The sequence below is a fragment of the Aythya ferina genome (assembly GCF_964211825.1).
Source record: "Aythya ferina genome assembly, chromosome: 1".
In the NCBI taxonomy this organism is placed as follows: Eukaryota; Metazoa; Chordata; class Aves; order Anseriformes; family Anatidae; genus Aythya; species Aythya ferina.
Genome location: NC_140296.1, coordinates 64,685,505 through 64,708,718, shown reverse-complemented (window position 1 = coordinate 64,708,718; position 23,214 = coordinate 64,685,505). Strand labels below are relative to the sequence as shown.

The 23,214-nt window shown below is 38.5% G+C and overlaps 1 long non-coding RNA gene across 1 annotated transcript in view; it reads right to left on the bottom strand.

Moving 5' to 3' along the window:
- Positions 1-8,610: 8,610 nt before the first annotated feature.
- Positions 8,611-23,214, bottom strand: part of LOC311422702 — an 80,099-nt gene continuing 65,495 nt past the window's right edge. The window contains exon 2 of the long non-coding RNA XR_014685487.1: positions 8,611-8,941. This is a non-coding gene — a long non-coding RNA (uncharacterized lncRNA). The remainder of the gene's footprint in view (positions 8,942-23,214) is intronic.

Here is a 23,214-nt window from a genome sequence, read left to right as displayed (position 1 = left end):
ATTCTTTGTTCTCACAACTGTTCTAAAATCTACATTACAATATTGCTCATTAGCTACATCTTATTAAGCATGGCATTACCCAGAGGAGATTGGTCATATTAACTGGTCGGTTCATCACTGTAATAGAAAACAAACAATGTCATACCATGTGAGCAAGCATAGTGCATGCTAGTAGCTGAATGTAAGCCCTCTTTATGGGATAGAAGTTGAGTCAGATATTAAGCAGCTCTGAAGTTCTAACACTCAGGTGATTGATGGAAACTTTCCTGTATTTGTTTCAAAGTTTATAAGAGCATCTCCCTTAAACATTCATAAGGCCATTTCAATTTGTACAGCTTATTCATTGGTAAGTGTTAATAGATGCCAGGAAGTCAGACCATTTGTCGTAAAATGCATTTCCTTATAATGCTTCCTTAAATTGGAATTAAACAGATCACCACAATCAATTCTTGGATATATAACTTTATGTGTGTTTCTATTGATTTTCAATCTCACTGACATGAAGCAGGCATATTTCATTGTGAAGAACAAGATATCTCAAAGACTTTGAGAATCATCAAGTATACCTTAACCACTAGAGGAAATGCTTTTGTGAGAGTCTGTTTTAGAAATGGGCCTCTTTCACATTTCTATATGTTCAAACAATTATAACTTGTCAGGTTTTTTGTGATCCTTTGTCACTTGAGCCTTCCTGCCACAGTCACCAGGTCAGTTTGCTTAACTATTACTGATGCTCTCCTGTTGTCTCACAACTCCGCTGCTCTTGATCTCAGGCAACTAAGTCCAACTTTCATGATTTTTTTCTACTAAAATTAGGCTGTACCTACTTTGCTTCTTTTGACATCTGGTGGCTTTGAAAGTATATCTAGAAAAACTATATCTAGCTACTAAATAAATATGAGTAGATTTCTTTGAAATGTATGTATGTGCTACTAATAAACATAATTCTCAAACATTTAGTAGAAAGTGCAGCAAATACTTAATATACAATAGCAATACAATACAATGCAATAGCAAATATGTACAGTACTTTACAGCTACTAAGAAAAACAAATTAGAAAAGAGTTTAAATTTTATCAGGTTTGAAGGTAATGTTCTTATCATCAACCTACTTTGAGCTATCTTGAACAATTCTAGGCTCTACTTAAAATTATAAATAAAACTTTTTTTTTTAAAAAAAAAAAAGGAAAGAAAAAAAAAGAAACAGAATTCATCACATTAAATATTTATTTTTAACATCTTTATCTGTTAAAAAAAATGTAAAAAGTAAGTAGAAAAATACAAAATAATTCAAATAATAAACCAACTGCAAGTCGTATAAGCACTTGATGCAGCTGCATACAAACAAGCACAGTTCTGGCAAATATGAAAACAAGATTACAACCTCTGATATGTTGAAACAATCCTCCTGACATACTCATCAGATAATAACCATACTGTAGTATGACACTTTGTTTTGGACACAAAATTTCGAGGAAGATATGAACCATCACAGAGAAAACGGTAGAGAATGACCAAAAGTCATATGATGTTACTTAAGAGGAAAACAAACATAAGTTAAAACAATCATAAAAGAATGAGGTGATCACCTTACAGTACATAAAAAGTTGTCTTTGGAAGGAAGAAGCTCCTCTTCACTGGTAGGCAGTAATGAGTTTAAATATCAAAAACGTGGATATTTAGACATTAAAGAACAGATTGTTATAGTAAGACAAGCTCTTGAATAGATTGCATGGAGAGATTGTCAAATTATTCACAGATCTTTAAGAAAACATTGCCTAAATATTTTTTGAAGGAGATCTAGTAGAATTAACCCTATCTTGTAGTAGTGCATGGAATGGAAGGCCATAGTTTTTCCTATGATTCTATGTTCTTAATTTTAAGCATAATATTTACTAGATTCACTGGGTCTTTACTTTGCATTAAATGGTTTCCTGAGTTGAATCAAACCTTGAAAAAGTGAATGAATTTAGAAATCTATGGATGCCAAGCATTCAATATCAAGGGGCATTTTTGAAAATTTGCTTTAATCAGTACAGTTTCCAAGAACACTATATGAGATCAGCTGCTAACAACTTTGACCAGATGTGCTAGCACATCAAACAACCTTGGTAGATGCCATACCTCAGAAATAATTGAATTCCTTTGAACTTTTTTTGTTAACAGAAAATGCCTGCAAATTCAGAAGCCATGAACTGAACTAGAACAGAGAATAGACTAAAAGACTTCTAGGGGTGCCTTCTTGTAAAACCACTTCTACAAATAGGAATACACTATAATCTTGTTATGTTTACTTCTAAAACTGGCTGCTTCCTTTTGACATCTTCATATGATGCAGGAAATTTTGCATTTCTCAGGCTGTGTTCATATCTTGAAAAAAGATAGGACTTAATCTCCTATTTGATATCTTCACCATGACTAAAGAACTCAATCACATACAAAGAACCCAGACTTCAGGTAATATACATCAATAAAGTACCACAAATGCTGTGGAAATTCAGTAGTTAAGAACAGTAGAAGATCTAGCCTAAAACTGTAGTTGAATAGGGAAATGGGGCTCTGTTAAGATTTACAAATCTTACATAGAGGAATAGCATTCCTCTACGTGGTGTTTTGTTTGTTTAATATTTCAGTAGTTTGCAACTATAGAAATCCTAATATAAGCAAGCTTATGTGAGTAATTTTTTGATTAATGTCTCCCCACCAAATTTGTTTGCATCTTGGATTTTGAGAATGGTGTATGCATAATCATTTGTGTTACTACCACAGCCTCTGTTTGCTCAATTGATTGTTTTGTTATTGTCTTTATGTCTGCTCATTTATACAAGTGAAATTATCTTGCCTTTTTCTCTTCTCACTGTTTTCTCAGATCATTTAACGATGAGCTACATTTTCCACATAACCCTTTCAAATGAGATGAAAATGGAGAAGAGTATTGGGGAGGGACAGAAAACTGAAAAGTCAGTGTCAAATCTGTACTAAGTAATTTCCTTGCTGACAGTAATTTTTCTCTCTTTTTCCAAAAATCATTGTCTTCCTGGTTACATGCATTTCATTTTTCCTATAAGGTCATACTTCAGTGATTCATTCTTGCAATTTATTTTTATTTCAATCTGGAAATACTGAGATTGTATTTCTCTTTTGCAGGAAACAAAACAAAACAAAAATATATAATTTTGTAGTAACCATTAAAATGCACTGAAAATTACAAAAAACAAATAAGTCATTATATTCCCACTTCTTAGGCCTTTTTTTTTTTTTTTTTAATATTATTGACAATATTATTGCCACCTTATTCCTGAATAACCAACATTGTTTGCCATAGCCTGCAGTGAGGACCTTCTAGAACTGCTGGGTGTGTGCTAGATTGTAGCCCAGACCATTTGCCTGCGCAGGACACTCTCACAGTTTTGTATCACCTCCACATATCACAGGCTGGGGTGCCAGGGTAAGAAGTTATTGATCACCCCTTCTGTCCAGGAGGATAGGGAAGAAATTAACACATACCTTGCACCAACTATCAGAGCATATTATTTCTCTTTTTTGTCTGGATGGTTAGCAAATATGAACTAAACCAGAGACAGACTGGAAGTGTGCCCATCTGAGGAGGGATTCCTTCCTTTCACCGTGCCCCAGTGTGGCACCTATACATCTGCACTGACCTCAGTCAGCTTGCATACTCAAAGTCTAACAAGTGTGAAACAAAAGTGAGTTTCACAGGCTTAAATAAAAAGTATTCTGTTCCCCGAGTAGCAATATGTTAGTCCATATATTATGTAAGACATTAAATTGTAATTTATTTTGCTGTGGTTAATATTTAGGAAACCTGCAAATAAACAGCTGGCCTGTTTGTTTGTTTGTTTGTGTTTTGTTTTGTTGTTGTTTTTTGTTTGGTTTGTATATATCTGGCACCTACATAATGCAATATAAGAAAGTATAATAATATTTTACTTCATTAAATTAGCTCACATTGTTGTGGGCCTTGTCACATAAAATAAGAATGTTTCTGGGTTCTGCTAATCTGCTGAGTGAACTAGGAGAAAAAAGAGTGAAGAACAAGGTGGAAGGGGGAAAAGGCAGAAAATAGCCACTCAGCATAGGCTGTCAGTTAAGAGTAAGATGTTGTCTAGACATACAATAGAGATTGTCACAATTTCCCCTGAAACAATGTAGAAGCAGAGAACCAAAATGTGGCTATTCAAGCCATTGTTTTTTCTTAATATCCTGTTATTATAGCACAGGTAGGCCCTATCCTGTAATAAGAGCAAATAATACTATTGAAAGGGAGAGGAGAGGAGAGGAGAGGAGAGGAGAGGAGAGGAGAGGAGAGGAGAGGAGAGGAGAGGAGAGGAGAGGAGAGGAGAGGAGAGGAGAGGAGAGGAGAGGAGAGGAGAGGAGAGGAGAGGAGAGGAGAGGAGAGGAGAGGAGAGGAGAGGAGAGGAGAGGAGAGGAGAGGAGAGGAGAGGAGAGGAGAGGAGAGGAGAGGAGAGGAGAGGAGAGGAGAGGAGAGGAGAGGAGAGGAGAGGAGAGGAGAGGAGAGGAGAGGAGAGGAGAGGAGAGGAGAGGAGAGGAGAGGAGAGGAGAGGAGAGGATTCTGCTCCATGACACCTGGTAATAGTATGTCGTCAAATGCATCTAAAATCTGTGACGAGTACTGTGGTTGTGCCCTGGGTAACAAAATGGAAATGCTACAGTAACTTTCTTTTTCAAACTTCTCCTGTATAAAATGTGAGATTTATTAATAGATCAACTGGAACAGTGGAATTTTCCTTTTACATTAAAAAAAATAGTTAAAATAAATCAGTGTTTCTTGCACTTTGGGTTGTCATCAGATTTTCAGGTTTCCCAGTTTTAATATACCACAGACAATACTAAAACATCAAGCACTATAAATGAGTGTTCCTGATGATAGCAACCATGGAAAAGCCTACACATGGCAATACAGGTTTCAGTCCTTCTGTAGTGGGTTTACGTGGCAAGGTTTTGGTAGCAGGGGGCCATAGGGGTGGTTTCTGTGAGAAGAATCTAGAAGCTGCCCCATGTTTTGTAAGGGCCCCACTGCTGACCAGAGCCGAGCCAATAAGCGATGTTGTTTTGCACCTCTGTGGGAGCATATTTAAGACAGGGAAAAAAACGCTGCGCCACACAGCAGCTGGGAGAGTGAGAGGAGTGAGGAACAGCCTTGCAGGTGCCAAGGTCAGTGAAGAAAGAGGGGGAGACATGCTCCAGACGCTGGAGCAGAAGTCCCCTGCAGCCTGTGGTGAGGACCATGGTGAAGCAGGATGTCCCCCTGCAGCCCATGGAGTACCACGGTGGAGCAGGGTTCCATGCTGCAGCCCGTGGAGGAGACTACGGTGGAGCAGGTGGCCCTGCACCGACAGAGGCTGCGGCCTGTGGAAGACCCCTGACAGAGTAGATTCCGGGCTGGACCTGCAGCCTGTGGAGAGGAGACCACACAGGAGCACACCAGCACAGGTGACCTGGCAGGAGCTGCTGCCCATGGGGGAGCCAGGTTGGAGCAGTTTCCTCCTGAGGGATGGACCCCATGGTACAGACCCATATCTGGAGCAGTTCTGAAAAAGCTGCTGCCTGTGGGAAGCCCACGCTGGATCAGTTCATCAAGGACTGCATCCCATGGGAGGGACCCCACAGCACAGGGGACGAGAGTGACCAAGAAGGAGCAGCAGAGAAGAAGTGCTGTAGACTGACCATAACCCCCATTCCCCTGCACCTCTTGGGGGGAGGAGGTGGAAGAGGGTGGATAGGGGGGGGGGGGGGGGAGGGGGAGAGGTGTTTTTGGTTTCTTTCCTTTGTTTCTCACTTCTCTAGCTTGTTAGTAATAAGCAATAAATCTTACTATCTCCCTATGCCGAGTCTGTTTTGCCCATTACAATAATTACTGCGTGATCTTCTTGTCCTTATCCCAACCTTTGAGCCCTTTTCATCGTATTTTCTCCCCATTCCTCTTTGAGGAGGGGGAGTGAGAGAGCGGCTGTGGTGGAGCTTGGCTGCCCACTCAAGCAGAACCACCACAGTCCTTTTATGGCGCCCAACGTGGGGCTCGAACCCACGACCATGGGATTAAGAGTCCCATGCTCTACCGACTGAGCTAGCTGGGCCCATTGAGCTACAAACAGCTCACCCTTATGTCCCCAGTCCAGGTCCACCTGAGCTACTTCAATTTTCAAAGCTCGATCTACTTCTTTGTTGTTCTGATGTTCTTCAGTGGCATGATTCTTAGGCATGTGGGCATCTACATGACGTACCTTTACAGCCAGGTTTTCTACCTGGGCAGCAATATCTTGCCGCAGGGTAGCAGCCCAGATAGGTTTACCTCTGTGCTGCCAGTTGTTCTGTTTCCATTGTCGCAGCCACCCCCACAGCGCATTTGCCACCATCCATGAGTCAGTGTAGAGATACAGTACCGGCCATTTTTCTCTTTCAGCTATTTCTTTTGGTTTTAAACAAAAACTGATGACATCAGAGACGCAGATGAGTGCATCAGGGAAATTGCTCTCTCACCAGAGGAAAAGCTGAGAAGCTTATAGCAGTTGTGTGGCATCCTTTCTGGTATATTAAAAGGTTAGTCAACAGGCTGGAACTGTGGGTTAAGCACCTCATCTTCATCTACTGAGATCATCTTTCATTAACTAATTTAGATGGAGGTGGGCATAGAGGTGGGTGGAAAGGAGTGTGTCCTATGTAACTTTTAGCAGTAAGTGCAGGTGCCTACATAAAGAGCTTAATCATATGAATTTTTCCCCATAGTCAACAGAATGAGGAAGACAGAGAGATCTCAGCAGATGTTTCAGTCCATCTCCAGAGGAAATCATCTATCTTCCTTGGTCACATGCAAGCCTAGGAAAAAATAAATTTTTGGTTCAAGTAGCTCTATCAGATGCCTAAACTTGGGTAGCATTTTTTAGACCATTATCTCAAATTTTCATCAGTCACACTTTTAATCAGATGTGTTTAGATCATTCTTCCTATTTCCTGAAGCAGAACTATTTTTTCAGGCTACCTGGAGATTTGAGAGGACAACATTGCATTGTTGGGTGGTTATTGTTTGTTTGTTTGCTTGCTTGTTTGTTTTTCTGCATTTGATTTTCATTGGACCATTGGAAAGAAGAGATTTCATTCAAAGCAGACCCTGAATCCAAAGAAAGGGGTTCAAAATTACTTTCCTTTAATCATTTCTATACTATAACATAAATTTTACTTCTATCTGTTCACTGTTTTTCTGTGTCAGTAGTAGATATCTCAAAAATAGGGTATTTGAATTGAGACATATTTTTCAGCTTTTAGTGTCTCTTGAATCGTTTCACTTGTTTTGATTGAAATTTTGTAGTGGGAGGGATGTTGAAAAATCAAATGACTAGTGAAGTATAACCGGCATCCAAGATAGTGTGAAGAATGTGAGGTTAAATTACTTAGGGACTGATATATAATACTTTTTTCAGAGGCTTATACTTGTTGAGGTATAAATTGCATACAGAGGAATTTTAATGTGTGGCAGTTTGTGGAATTTTGCCATTAGGTTGTTTTTCAGTATGAGTGGAAGAATTTGAACAACTCAGATACTATCCATCATTTGATGGCACATCCTCTAAACAAGTGTAGGGCTGTGTGTGGCTTTCCAGCTGCCTTCTACCCATACATACTTAATCCTCCCCAAAACATTCACATTTCTGGATGCTCACCAAGTTACCTGTATACTGTTTAGTGTCAGCGTCCAAAGAGTCTATCTGGATAAAAACAGGCAGGTGGATGTGCCTACTTCTGAAGCTGTTATCCCAATGTCCCATTTAAACCACTGGAGAGAATCAGAGTTCTGTTCATCAGCTCCTTAGGAGATGTCTCCACATATTCTGCTGACCTAAACCTTTCTCTTCACTTGAACACGTTTCATTGACCATAAGCAAATCTGGGGTGACTAGGTTACAAGAAGATGTCTATGATGTTGGTGTCTGAAGTTAAATGAGAAGACTTCTTTTTGTGGTTTAAATGGTCAAAAATGAACCACAGACACCGTCTACTGCCACTACAGTACCTGTTTTGACACAGGCTTTCAACACACCTAATGGAAAATATGACTATTTCTCAAGTCTTTCTTGGATCTGTATAAAGTAGTGACATTAATATGAATTGTTTGTGTGGGATTTTTGTTTGGTTTTGTATTGGATTGGTTTGATTTGGTTTTAATAAATACAGTAACACATACGATGTATGCTTTGACATTTCTTTTTCCTGGAAATCTAGCTCACCTCTCTGTGAGACCCTCCACTGTTGTTCTTGTCCAAAAGAAGTTGTCAGCAGGATAAGAGAGGGAGGGAACAAAAAAGTCCATTAATTTGACTAACATGTCTGATGTTGCTCAGGAAACTTAGTGGTTCAGTGGCCTACTATCCATCTAGACCATGGTAATTTCATAGTTGCTACTTAACAAGTAGTGAGTCATGACTATTATTTGCTGTGAACATTATTTTCAAAGATTGATCCCTATCACGTTTCAAGAATGTAATACACCAGCCATTTTCTGAAAAACAAACAAAAAAAAAAAAAAAAAAAAAAAAAAAAAAAAAAAACAGTCCTTACTTCAAAGAGTTAGCAGTGTTAAAGTGGTTTACTTAGCTCGTAAAGCATGATTTACTTCATTTTTCACTGTTGTGTGTATTCTGAGGTCTTAGGACACAGGAGAAATTCATACACTGATGTCTTTCAATGCTTGCTCGCACCAAATGGGATAATCAGGAGACTGAAGCTGATATATGATGTCAGTGATAGGCTCTGCTGCAGGCTAGGATTTGTTTTGGCAATCAGTCTTTGGGGAGGTTTTCGGCATTTACACATTCAGATTTCTCGGGTGGCATTTGAGCATCAGGAGGCAGCTTAGTTTCTGTCCATGGTGCTGATCTCCTCAGAAGCCTTCCTGTTACTGCTTCTGTAAAAAGAACAGGGAGAAAAAAAGCAAAAATAATAGGTTTACTGGAAACTCAATGAAATTATGGGGAATTAAATGCATAAATTAAATTTTAAAACATTAATACTAATTATTGTATTATAAATACCATAATTAATAATTAATTTAATGCTTAATAATTCATATATTATAAATATTAACGTATCCCTCCTGCCAATTTATATGTCTTGAAATTACAACCCAAAACCCTTCTACAAATTACAAAAAGAAGTTAATCAAGAAAAATCATAAATTAAGATAAATATGTGTCTTTCAGTTTTCTTTTACAGGCTACTTCTTATTACTTGTTGTCATTTAACCCACCAGGAAGCTAAGCACCACCACAGAGCTCTTTGTTCACCTTCACTTGGTGGAAGGAGAAAGGGAATCAGGTGGGTAAAAGTGAGAAAACTCATGGTTTGAGATAGAATAATTTAATAAGTAATGTAAAAGATGTGCACACAAGCAAAATACAGAATTCATTCACTACTTCCCATAGAAAGGCAGATGTTTAGCCATCTATAAAAGTAAAGCTTCATTAAACACAACAGTTACTTGGGAAGACAAACACCATAACTCTGAATGTCCACCCATCCTCAGTCATTGTGATGTTCTCCCCCATTTCCACATCTTTCTTTCATGCAACTTTAGTGCCAAGAATGACGTTATATGGTACGGAATATCTCTTTGATCAGCTTGAGTCAACTCAACTGTCTGCATTCACTACCAATTTCCTGTACACACACAGTTTATTTGGGGCTGGTCACTGTAAGAAACAGAAAAAAATCTTGCTGTGTAAGCACTGTTCAGCAATAACTAAAATGTTGGTGTACTATCAACACAATTTCATGCAAATCCAGAAGATATGAAGAGGCATAATAGTTAACTCTATCCCATACCAAATCAGTACATTAGTCTAAGCAGAGAGGGTGAGATTGCATTTTGAATACTTACATGCAGATTGATTTAAAACAAGTATATATCCACAAAACATGTATAAAGAAGCATTATGTCAGTAAGGAGGCAAGTGGGAAGGGCTACTGATTTTCAGAAGCACCTCTCATTTATTGAGATAAGTTTCATGAGTTTTATATGCAGAAATGTTGTTTTTATATTGCCAAAAAGTTGCTTCAGATCTGCTATCTTCTACTAAAGCACACAAGTTCTTTTTCTTGTTCTCCTTACATCTAAGAGGTGCAGGATGGATAGCCTGTAAACCACAGAGCATGTAATAAATAATGAATTACTTTGAAACATTACTTTTATGAAAAGTCACATACAAATATGATGTTTACTTGTAATTTGTTTAAGTTATAAAAACACTAGCTGAGAGTGTGACTTCTCAATAAATCTGCTGATGTAAGGGGTAATGAAGCCTAGCTTCTTTTCTTTTCTCATTTTTTAATTTTTCACCTCTGTTAATTTATGAGCCCTTTCCAAAATTATGCTCCAAAGCACATTTTTTAGTAAATTCCCCAAGTCAAATGCATCTACAGAACTGTTACCAGGTTCACTTCAATTTCACATTTTCCCAGTTTCAAGTTCAAGGAACAACAAACAAATCATTGAAAAACACCAGATTTCATGCTATTGCATTTGCCTCCCAAATATGTCAAAACAATAATACCTTAAGGATTATTTCACAAATTTGAACTCATTTATTTATAGTTATTTTTTTCCATAAATAAATCAATAGAAGTAATTATTCTAATTAGAATATGAATTATTCGAAACTGTCAAAGAAAATTGTTCTGCTAGTGTCAGTTACATTTTTGCTTTAGTAAAAATTACGTATTCTAAATTGGAGACCTAAGCTTCTTACAGATCTATAAACATGTTTTAGCATGTCTATGCAAGTTTTCTACTTACTTGTGCTGCTGTGACTCAGGTTTGCAGGAACCATAGATTTTAAAAGTTTACCTGGTCTTTTCTTGAGTATACTAAGATGACAGCAATTATGACTATGAAGTGGGCTCTATTTTGACATGAAGGCACACAGAGACCCCAGAATGCCTTACAAACACAACCAAGGAGTAGCTCTAGGTATAAAGGGTTTTTTTGGCCAGTATTTGATCTTATCCTATTAGCTTCAAAGGTACCTCAGAAGATTTGTATTAGACATTCTAATCACAGTCTTCTTTCAAAACCCTTCTTGCTGTGATCAGATGCAGTTTTATCAAGTATCTCACAATGTGGAATCATTTTTGCCGTTTACATTTTGCTCTGCAGACTAAGACTCCTGTAATAAATCTATAGCATTTGAGGACTCTTTTTTTTTTTTCTTTAATTCACCAATTTTTTACATACTGATCCAAGTTTCACTGAAGTCAATGACCATAATTCTGCCAGGCACTGAAGCAGCCCCCTTGAATTGGGATTATGCACTTACTGATACATAGAAGCTACAAGAGACATTATTCAGAATTTTATCAATACAGATTTGGATGCCAAATATTTTCTGCCTGCATTTAAGGTACTAGCTTAGATCAGAGAAATAAAGGGGTGAAAAAAATCATTTATTTTTTTTTTATAAAAACATTCTCAAGATAAAGAGGACATTTTTGTCAACTGTTAAGAACATTCTACTGCAAGTATTAGTTAGCTTTGACTTATTGGTTTCAAATATCTGCAGTAGCTGAATTTCTCATTTAAAATTTGTAAACCCATTACTGGAACCACTGAAATCTACAGGATCAGCCTGATTAACAATTAGATATCCATAGGAAGATCTGAATAACTGATAGCAGAGCCTGGTTCATAAATAGCAGTAATGGACACCAAAACACAGAAATAATATTTAGTTTAAACAAAGATGTGGTAAGGAAGCAGTAAAGAGTTTTAAAAAATAACAAAGTGATTAATAAATAAATAATTATGCTCTGTGCCAAATTTATCTATGTACAGGGTCCTACAAAATGCCCAGCCCAGGTAGTATCTAAGGTTTACTGAAGCTCTTAAACTAAAATAAACATTTTTACATTGTATATTAAAAATAAATAAATAAATAAAACATGGTAATCCAGTTGTCTCCCCATTCTGCTCCAAATCCTTTGAAATTACTCTATGAATTCAAAGGGAACACTTTTCTGCTCTTGAAATTTAAGGTGTGTTTTTGTTTGTTTTTATTACCTCATGAATTTCACCCAACACGTTCTAAAAGAAATGGATATTCTCCATTCAGCTTCAGCCCAGTGTTATGACAGTCTGATAGACAACATTTATGAATGTGCATTAGTAAAAGAAACAATACAAACCAATGTACTTCTCCTGCAAAGTTTTAGATCATTCAGCAATCACAGAATAGTAACTTGTGGTCATAAAAGATTATCCTGTTGAAAATAGATAGCATTTTAGACTAGAAGTATTAGCTTTGTGAATTTTGTCATTAAATGTGCAAGTTTTCCAATTTTACAGTTTTACATAAATTTAAGGTATCTTTCATAACATCTAACTCTTGTAGAACTTATAGTTAAACAGTGCCTTTATAAATTCCTAAACACTCTAAATACCACATTTCCTTCACGTTCCTCCAAGGATATATCTACCATGATATTCTTTTCCCACACTAATTACAAACACTCTTTGCAAATTCCTGAGAGAAGTAGATGTGCTTATAAAATCATATATCAGATGAATGTGATGAGAAGGATGACTTCAAGGAGGATAAAATCAGAATCATTTCACTTTTTGTTTTCATTTTAGCTGTAAATATTATTTCAAGTTCTCTGGCTTAACAATAATGAAATGAGATATTTTCCATTTTTATGTAGCCAGATGATTTAATTTGAAAAGACTAAATTATATTTCTCATAGATCATTTAGAAATTAGATCACAGAATTCTGAAAATGACTGAATTGTGTCCTGATGGCTGTATGCATCTGGTTGGCCACTGAGAAGATGACACTTTTTTTTTTTTTTTTGTAATATGAGTGGCTTCTACAATAAGGATTACCATTCTGATTCTCCTCTGTTTGCCCATACATTATGTCTTGTGTGTGCTTTTTAAGATACTGGTAAGAAAATACAATAATTTTCCTAAAGGAAAGGAACAGGGAGCAAATGAACTAATACTCTAATACTGTTTAAAGAGATACTGGATAACTTTCAAGACAGAATAAATTTTAAAACTCTGCAGAAGACAGGTCTCATTTATTCTGAAAGCTTTAGAAGTATGAACAAGCACTGAGATACCATGCCTAATGAGTTAAAAAAAAAAAAAAAAAAAAAAAAAAAAAAAAAAAGATAAAAAAAAAGAAAAAAGAAAAGTTTGATTTACCTTATCCTAAAATCCTTATAGAGTCAAGTCAATATTTTCAGTTTTTCCCATCAAGAAATCATTGATTCTTTAGCTGAAATGTATGGGCATGAGTGTAAAGAAGTTGAAACCAAACAGCACCAGCTTTTGATGTATCAGTCTACCCACTGCCATAGATAAAATAATTTATATTGTTTAGTTTCACTTACTGGTAATGAGTCACATTGCCTTCATTAGATGTTTTCAAGGAAATTCCCATTAATAAAACTCAAGGGGATTTTCTTCTTTTTTTTTTTTTTTTCCATGTTCTTTGTCTGTTCCTACTTGGTCAAAATTATGCAATAAAAAAAAAAAAAAACGTTCCTTAAAAGTGTCTTTTGTAAGATATCAAGCACCACACCCATTAATAATGGTATCATTTAAAGTAAAACTTAAAATATATCTTCAGTTCATGGTTAACAAAATGCAATTTATGTGTGGTTTCATTTAGTGCTCATCAACTTTACTATATTTTTTGCATTGAATTCAGTTGGCTTTCTGATTTCTTATTAGAAGGTGGCAGATCTATGAAAGGAATCAGAATTACAAAACATTTTCACAGATTCCCTCTAAATATTGAAGCTCTATTAGAATAAATATTGAGAAGTATAAAGATGGGTTGTTGCTTTATTTCAGTGATGGTACAGAAAAATCTTACCTGTAAATTTTTCTGAAACTGCCTTTGTAAGACCATCTCCATGCTATCACACACACACACACACACACACACACAGAGAGAGAAATCCTTTCTAAAATGAAATTTGTAAACTGGATGCTTTTGAAAACCTTTCTCAGTTCCTGTGTTTTTTTACCAGGACAGCAACAGGAAATTGTCTGGTAAATAACGAACGATTTGAATTCAGACAAGTTAATACAAATCCTTCATGACTGGCACTGGGACAACATAGCAGATTTGAAACCACAGCTGAAGGTGGTTGAAACTCACCTGCTAATCTTTTCATTAAAAAAAAATATTTTTTTTCTTGTGTGCTAAACTTAGGACTACAGACCATCTTCTGCACATGTTAAGAATATTTGTATAGTCAGTAATAACATCAAATGTGTTTCTGAAGCTGCTCACCCTCCTTTGATGGCTTTATCTTTGGTGTAATAAGGCAGTTGAGTGTCTCCAAATAGACGTGTGGCCCATTTCTGCATCAGTTCACACATGAATTGGTGACCTTATTAACTGGGGTAGAGCTCTGACATTCTCCATTTCACAGAATCACAGAATATCTAGGTTGGAAGAGACCTCAAGATCATCGAGTCCAACCTCTGACCTAACGCTAACAGTCCCCACTAAACCATTTCCCTAAGCTCTACATCTAAACGTCTTTTGAAGACTTCCAGGGATGGTGACTCCACCACTTCCCTGGGCAGCCTGTTCCAATGCCTAACAACCCTTTCAGTAAAGAAGTTCTTCCTAACATCTAACCTAAAACACCCCTGGCGCAACTTAAGCCCATTCCCCCTCGTCCTGTCACCAGGCACGTGGGAGAACAGACCAACCCCCACCTCGCTACAGCCTCCCTTGAGGTACCTATAGAGAGCGATAAGGTCGCCCCTGAGCCTCCTCTTCTCCAGGCTGAACAAGCCCAGCTCCCTCAGCCGCTCCTCGTAGGACTTGTTCTCCAGGCCCCTCACCAGCTTCGTCGCCCTTCTCTGAACCCACTCAAGCACCTCGATGTCCTTCTTGTAGCGAGGTGCCCAAAACTGAACACAGTACTCGAGGTGCGGCCTCACCAGAGCTGAGTACAGGGGGACGATCACCTCCCTAGCCCTGCTGGTCACACTGTTTCTGATACAAGCCAGGATGCCGTTGACCTTCTTGGCCACCTGAGCACACTGCTGGCTCATATTCAGCCGACTATCCACCATCACTCCCAGGTCCTTCTCTGCCTGGCAGCTCTCCAACCACTCATCTCCCAGCCTGTAGCTCTGCTTGGGGTTATTGCGCTCCAGGTGCAGGACCCGGCATTGGCCTTGTTGAACTTCATGCAGTTGACCTCAGCCCATCGGTGCAGCCTATCCAGATCCTCCTGCAGAGCTTTCCTACCCTCGAGCAGATCGACACACGCACCTAACTTGGTGTCATCTGTGAATTTACTGAGGGTGCACTCGATGCCCTCGTCCAGATCATCGATGAAGATATTAAAGAGGACCGGCCCCAGCACCGAGCCCTGGGGGACGCCACTAGTGACTGGCCTCCAACTGGACTTGACTCCATTCACCACGACTCTTTGGGCCCGGCTATCCAGCCAGTTTTTAAACCAACAAAGCATTCACCAGTCCAAGCCAAGAGCAGCCAGTTTCTTGAGGAGAATGCTGTGGGAGACGGTGTCAAAAACCTTGCTGAAGTCAAGGTAGACCACATCCACAGCCTTTCCCTCATCCACCCAGCGTGTCACTTTGTCATAGAAGGAGATCAGGTTCGTCAAGCAGGATCTGCCTTTCATAAACCCATGCTGACTGGACCTGATCGCCTGCTTGCCCTGCAAGTGCTGCGTGATGACTCTCAGGAGGATCTGCTCCATGAGCTTCCCTGGCACTGAGGTCAAACTGACAGGCCTGTAGTTTCCCGGGTCAGTCCTCCGGCCCTTCTTGTAGATGGGTGTCACATTTGCTAGCCGCTAGTCAACTGGGACCTCCCCCGATCGCCAGGACTGCTGATAAATGATGGACAGTGGCTTGGCCAGCTCCTCTGCCAGTTCTCTCAGTACCCATGGGTGGATCCCATCCAGCCCCATCAACTTGTGCATATCCAAGTGCCGTAGCAGGTCACCAACCAGTTCTTCATGGACAGTGAGGGCCACATCCTGCTCCCCATCCCCTTCCACCAGCTCAGGGTACTGAGTATCCAGAGAACAACCAGTATTGCCGCTAAAGACTGAGGCAAAGAAGGCATTGAGCACCTCCGCCTTTTCCTCATCTCTTGTAACTAAGTTTCCCCCCGCATCCAGTAAAGGATGGAGATTCTCCTTAGTCCTCCTTTTTGTGTTGATGTATTTATAGAAACGTTTTTTGTTATCTTTAATGGCAGTAGCCAGTTTGAGCTCCACATGAGCTTTGGCCTTCCTAATTTTGTCCCTGCACAGCCTCGCTACATCCTTGAAGTCCTCCCTAGTGGCCTGCCCACTTTTCCAAAGATTATAAACAATCTTTTTTTTCCTAAGATCAAGCCACAATTCTCTGTTGAGCCAGGCTGGTCTTCTTCCCCGCCAGCTCGTCTTTGGGCACGTGGGGACAGACCGTTCCTGCGCCATTAAGATTTCCCTCTTGAAGAGCACCCAGCCTTCCTGGACCCCTCTGCCCTTCAGAACCGCCTCCCAAGGGACTCCACCAACTAGTGTCCTGAGCAGCTCAAAGTCAGCCCTCCGAAAGTCCAATATAGCGGTTTTACTGGTCCCCTTCCTGGCCTCGCCAAGAATAGTGAACTCCACCATTTCATGGTCACTCTGCCCAAGACAGCTCCCGACAATCACATCCTCCACCAGTCCATCTCTGTTTGTGAAGAGAAGGTCTAGCAGGGCACCACCCCTGGTAGGTTCACTAACCAGCTGCGTCAGGAAGCTATCTTCCATGCTCTCCAGAAACCTCCTAGACTGCTTTCTCAGGGCTGTGTTGTGCTTCCAGGATATTTACCAAGCACTTTTTTCAGCTTTTGTTTTATATCTGGATTTCCGTTTTCTAAGTGGATATGAGGCTCTAATGTCGTCTAAAGATCATAATATACAGGCAGGCATACCTCTTGCCTTCTCAGGTATGTGGCCACTGACACACTATAAGTCATCATACAACTCAAATTATAAACAGCACAAGTGCTAGCCCAGCTGAGTGTGTTCCTACGCAACTGTCCACAAGTTCAAAGGCCTTTTACTGTAAGCTTAACAAAAGGTAGGTCTCCTTTCAGACAGATTTATTGCTCAGGAATATGTTTCCCAGAAATCCAATAAGGATTTCAATCATCTTGGTCTTACCTAGTTCAAGACACCCCCAAAAAGGTGGATCCTTGGTATATCTGTTCCCTTTTCCTGGTCCCAGCTCAGCATCTTTTCCAAAAATCAAAAGGAGAATGACAAGCATTGCATCCAAATAGCTTGCCAAATACCTATTTTGTACTATGTCCTATGTTAAAAATCACTAATTTGTATTATAGTTTTATTTCATTACAGTTATTTTATTTTTCTTACTCTTCATGTGGTTCACTGGTGCTGATGTACAATGCAGAAAGGCCTACAGGATGTAGTTCCTCTGTCAGGCTCTTCCCTTCACCGTATGTTTACATAGTACTTATCACAATGGAGCTTTGATGTGACTGGTTTCTGGGAACTGCTGGCAATATCAACATCAAATAACGATAACAATATACAGCTTCCTCCCTTGCTTCTCTTTAATCATATACTCTGCACAGTTCAAATATAACGGTTTACCATAAGGCACTGTATATCTCAGATCTGATGATCTGATTCACTCTTATTTACTCTAAGGTAAATAAAAATAAAAATAAAAATAAAAATAAAAATAAAAATAAAAATAAAAATAAAAATAAAAATAAAAATAAAAATAAAAATAAAAATAAATAAAAATAAAAATAAAAATAAAAATAAAAATAAAAATAAAAATAAAAATAAAATAAAAATAAATGCAGTACAGCTGGTGTAAGACAATGAAACAAAAAATGAACACATTCTGCTTTCTCTTTTGATCCCTTAATTTCTTCATTTCTAATTTTTATGATAGCTTTCTTACAACAGGTGTTGAAAAGCTAGTTTACTTCAGGTTGCCTGAAATTTCTCACAATTAAAGCCTTACTTTTAACTGCATACAACTTTGCCAGGGATCAGGTTACCACCTGAAATTTTTCATGCCAGATGTCTGACTTAGATTGAATATTGATTTTCTTTTCTTCAGCATTTCAGGAAAAACAATTTTAGTTACTTCTGAGATTGGTGTAAACATGGAGTAAAGAAGTAACAGAAATTGACTGGAACCAAATTTAAAATATATAACACTATAAAAATGCCACCCATTCCCTTATCATACTATGTAAATAAAATTATCAGAATCTGTGAAGTACTAATACCATGCACTGAAGAAACACCTGGAGGAAATCACCAATTTTGTTTTCGTTATAAAGTCTGAATGAAGTGCAATATGTAAGGCCACATGATTAAAGAAGAAGATAAATTAAAATTGTGAAGATTTATTCTCATTGAAAGAGACAGTCATCTCAGGGAAAAAGTAGTATATTCTTGTGAAGTTAAAGACTATCATTAAGACAAGAGAACTGTATTAATATTTCACACATTATCTTAACTCTACTTTTCTAGTGTTTGTAAGTACTTAACTTTGCAGTCTGGTCACTCTTCACTGTTTTGTTTTGTGTGTGTGTGGTTTCTTTTTTTTAAAACACTATAGATTAACAGAAACTAAGCCACACTATTAAATAGTATGTCACATATGGTATTCACCACAGAAGGAAAAAGAGTTTTTTCTTTGACATTTTATCCAGTTCACAATCAAAATTGTCATAGCAGTGAGCTGCACTGTCTGGAATCCTGAAATCTCAAAACTGCAGCTGTATCTGTGTCTTCCCTCAGGGTAACAAGAGACTGTTAATATCTTCAAAATATATCTTCCAAAAGAGTTCTCATCCAGGTGGTTTTTCTGAGCTGTTGAGCAAATAGATGGATAATTTCTTTGGGGACTCCATGGTTAATAAAGAAGCTGCACAGGGGAATCTAAGATGGATGCTATCCCTCAAACCACAAACTCATTGTGAGGCCCGTTTTTAAAATAAATTTACCATAAACCTTTCTGTAGTGTCTGTCTCAAAAAAGCTTTTATTACGGGGTTTACACCAAGCTGTAGCAAAAGATTTCTTACTAAGGAAACTCTTATCAAAACCTTGTGCTTTTTTGTTGTTGTTATTGTTGCTTTGTTGTTTGTTGTTGTTGTTGTTGTTTTTTAAGAAAGATAGTGTGTTTTTTTAAGTAACTTTGTAGTCTGATTTTATAAATGACATCGTTACACTACGCAACAGTTAAACATAGAAATCTGCCAGAAAATATAATTTTACCTCAAAAGTCTGCTTAGACAAGCAGATATTTATTTCTTAGAGGTTTTATATCATGACTTAAACATGCATCAGATCAAATACTATTAATTATCTTCCTTATCATAAATGTTCACTCTGGTTAGACTTCAGGTTCTGTCCCTCACATTTCCCAGTGTTCAGACTTCTCCCAAAGACCAACTAGCAAGAAGCATTAAGACAAATAAACTAGGTGGCGATTAGCCTCCCTGGCCATAACCAGATGGTTTTTAATAGGACCAACTTCATCTTTTTCTAAGCAAAGTCTCAGTAATGGAATCTTTGCTGATACCAAGAGTTCAAATAACTATATGTAGGCTGAGGAAATCTTTGGAAATATTGTAACATGCTTGCTTAAAAAATGACAGTGTACATGAAAACTAACTTCCATCATTTTCTGTGTAAAGAAATGAAGGAGGAAAGAGCATGACACACAGATGGGTAACAAGGATTGACTTAAAACTGAAAACTCAAGCCATCTAATTTGCGATGAAAAAGAGTTCTGAAACAATCTTAGTAGGGCACTATACCTTTAGTCTTCTGCTCCTTTATAGCTATTCTGCCCCTGTACATGCTGCCCAGAAAAATATCCAAAGGATTTGACTGTCACTGAAGTAAATATCCATTTCCATATCCATATCCATAGAAAATTGCCACCAAATAAATAAACAAATAATAATAATAATTGGTTAATCTCAAGTGCATTCAAGTAACTTAGTTTGCATTGCTCCAGGTTTGCACTGTGACTATTTAAAGTAAAATCTGGCCCTTTGCTGGTGTTTAAAAGAGTCTAGAAGGTAAAACTGATAGCCCAGCACAGAATGAGACTTTGGAAGTTTGCAGTAGACTGGAGCAATTTGAGAGAAAAAAAAAAAAAGTTTGCTGAGATAACCATATTCATCAGCATATTCTTCAGTGCTTCACATTGATTCAGCTAACTTAACCTGAAAGGAAAGAGCAGTAAGCAATCTGCCAACCCACCCCGTCTTCCAATTTTGGACTGCCCCATGCTGGAGTTCAGTGCTGTCACTGTTCAAAACAGGATTATTGCATTGGGTAGGGGCTTCCTATGGTGATGGGCAGCTACAAACCACCAACATGGATAGAAAGACTTGAATGTGATGTGAAATGAGTAAACATAGGCCAACTTGCTTAACTATGAAAACAAAGTTTTAAGATTTCTGTTTGAATAGTGTGTTTTGCAAGGTATATTAAAAAAAAAAAAAATGTTCATGCAAGGAATTATTATTTTAAAAGCAACAAAGTGCCAATGGACTGCCTGATTCTCTTTCCTGGAAAATAGGATCTCAGATCTAAGTGTTTCTATACCAGAAGAAAATCTATGTGGAAATGTGGTCAGGTGTAGTATGGAAGTTAGTAAGTCTGGCACCTCAGTGCATGTTTTCCCAAAAGCCATAAAATTTGCTGGAACCCATTTGTGCATACCCTCAGATATGAGAAATGAACCTTGCGTATGGCTCTGTTTGATGGATGCTGGTGGGGTACAGCTTGCATAATGCAAACAGGGATCCAGTGTAACAGGGTCCTTCCCTAAGATAAGCACCTGGTACTAGTTGAAGAGCAAAGAAGGGAAGCTCAAGTATTAAATCAATTCATGTTCACATCTCACCAAAAATGATTGTTTCAGCCTTTCCAAGCTAAATCCAGGCAACGGCAGCACAAAAACTCAAAGCCATATCAGCTTAAGGAAATTGTATTTTAAATGAATGTCTCATGAGAGAGAGAATGTATGATTTAGTTTATCTGTGGTTAAATCACTACAGGAATAGATACAGGTGTAAGGTAAAACTTGGCTACTGCAGTTGATTCATTGTTGGAAGGTTGTAAACCATTGCAAATTTAAAAAAAAAATAGTTTTTCAGGATTCATTTTAATGAATTTCATTGAAAGGTAATTAATTTAAATTATTTAATTTTTAGAAATGAATAAAAAATAATGTTTCATACTTCAGTCCCATAAATAGTGGTCAATTAAGCACAATAAGGACAACGGGTATTCTACCATACTCTTCAGTGAAGACTGAAGCTAGACTTCAATCTAAGAAATATTTATTTATGTATTTATCTATTTTGTCATCACATAGCATTTTTTGAATGTGCCTAAGAAAGACTTTTGGCTAACACATTTTCCTAGAATTTTCCATTCTTGTATTGTCATGTGTTTCTGTATTGAGATGCAGTAAAACAACATAAAAGGTAATTAATCCTTTCCATAAATCTAATTTAATCTAATAATAGCATTTTAGCATCCAACCATTTTCCATTTTTTACTTGCTGGAGTTCATGTATTTACTTGAATTACTTAAATTATCATTTATTATTCTAGTTGAGACACCCTTAGCATTTTTTCAATGTCTCTGACTTCTACTTATTATTGATGTTATGTTTGCCTACAATCTGTTGAGAAGGTGCCATGATGCTCCCCTGTGTCTAAAGTGCATCTCTGTTGCCTTTTGCAGGGAGGAGTTTTTACTGCAGTCTCCCAAAGCAAGCATTGCATCACTAGCGTCACTCAACAGTCCATGAGATGATTGGCTGACAAATATAGTAACTTTTATAGCATATGATTTGTTGGTCACCTTTATTTGGGCTTCTTCAACCAAGCCAAGAGATCCGAAAGCAGTATTACGTGCACACCTTACAAATATGCAATCTTAATTCTTTGCACAGAATGTACATAGTAAATGGCTGGGGCTAACATGCTCCTTGTCGTGATGGGCTCACCAGCCTGTGAGCGGGCAGCTGACTCTATGCTGGCCATACTGTTGGAAGAGAGCAGGAAAGAGCCAGCTCTCATGTCGTTCATTGCCATGGGCTGAGCATTTCTGGTCTGCCACCTTCCTCTTGTTTTTGTATCTTCCCAGATCATGTTTTTCCTTCTTGAGTCTATGATGATTTTATACAGTCTGTTGATATTAGCTCTGACTTGAACCACTCTCAGCTCTTTATTCCTGTGGACATTTCATCTCTACTTTTCTATTCTGCCTGGGCCAACAAACCATGTTACCTGCCTCTCACAGGCTGATAGCGACTGGTGAAGTTCAACATGACCTTCCCTTGGTAAAAACTGGGGCAACAGCACGTATAGGTCCTCTTTCCATGTGTACCCTCATTTTCAGCCCTTAGGAGCCCATTGATCTGACATCATTTGGAGACAGAGGCCAAGTGGTCTTTCACAGAATATCTGACATTACCATTGCTCTGCAGGTGGGCTTTAAAAAAGGCATGGAAAAATGGGAGACCCCCAAGTACCAGCAGTCCTGTTGGTGGGAAACATGGCTGCAAAACAGGTTTGGAAGGGAACTGTGGGGAAAAATGGTTGCAACCAGCCCCCTGTAGTCTGCCCCATGCTGGGTCCAAGGGCAGTGCAGGAAGGGTGCCATGGAAGACATAGAGAGCACAGAGTGCTTCCTTCTCCCTACCTCTGCTTTCTCCCCTTTCTCCATCCCTCTTTTCAGCATGCCTCTATTGATCAGCTTTCTTTTCTTTCTCTTCCCCTTTGGTTCCACACGATCCTGTTACTTCCCATCTTCTCCTCATTCCCTTTTGTTTTCTCACCCCAGTTTTACTTCCTGACCCTGTTTCCCTGCCGTGGCACGACAATCACTCTCCCTTGAGTCATCCTTACTTACCCACAACGTCCCCTAGCACTCTGACGTCTTCCCCCCTTCCTCCCCCCAGCTCTGACGGACACGGTCCTCTCACCCCACTCAACCCTCCTCCTTTATAAAGACATTTTCCTCTTTTTAATCCACGAGCCCCCCGCCGCAGCCTCAGCTCTCGGTGCACCGCCGGCACCTCCGGGGGCGGGGTGGGGAGGGAAGGGAAGGAAAGAGACGCTCCCAC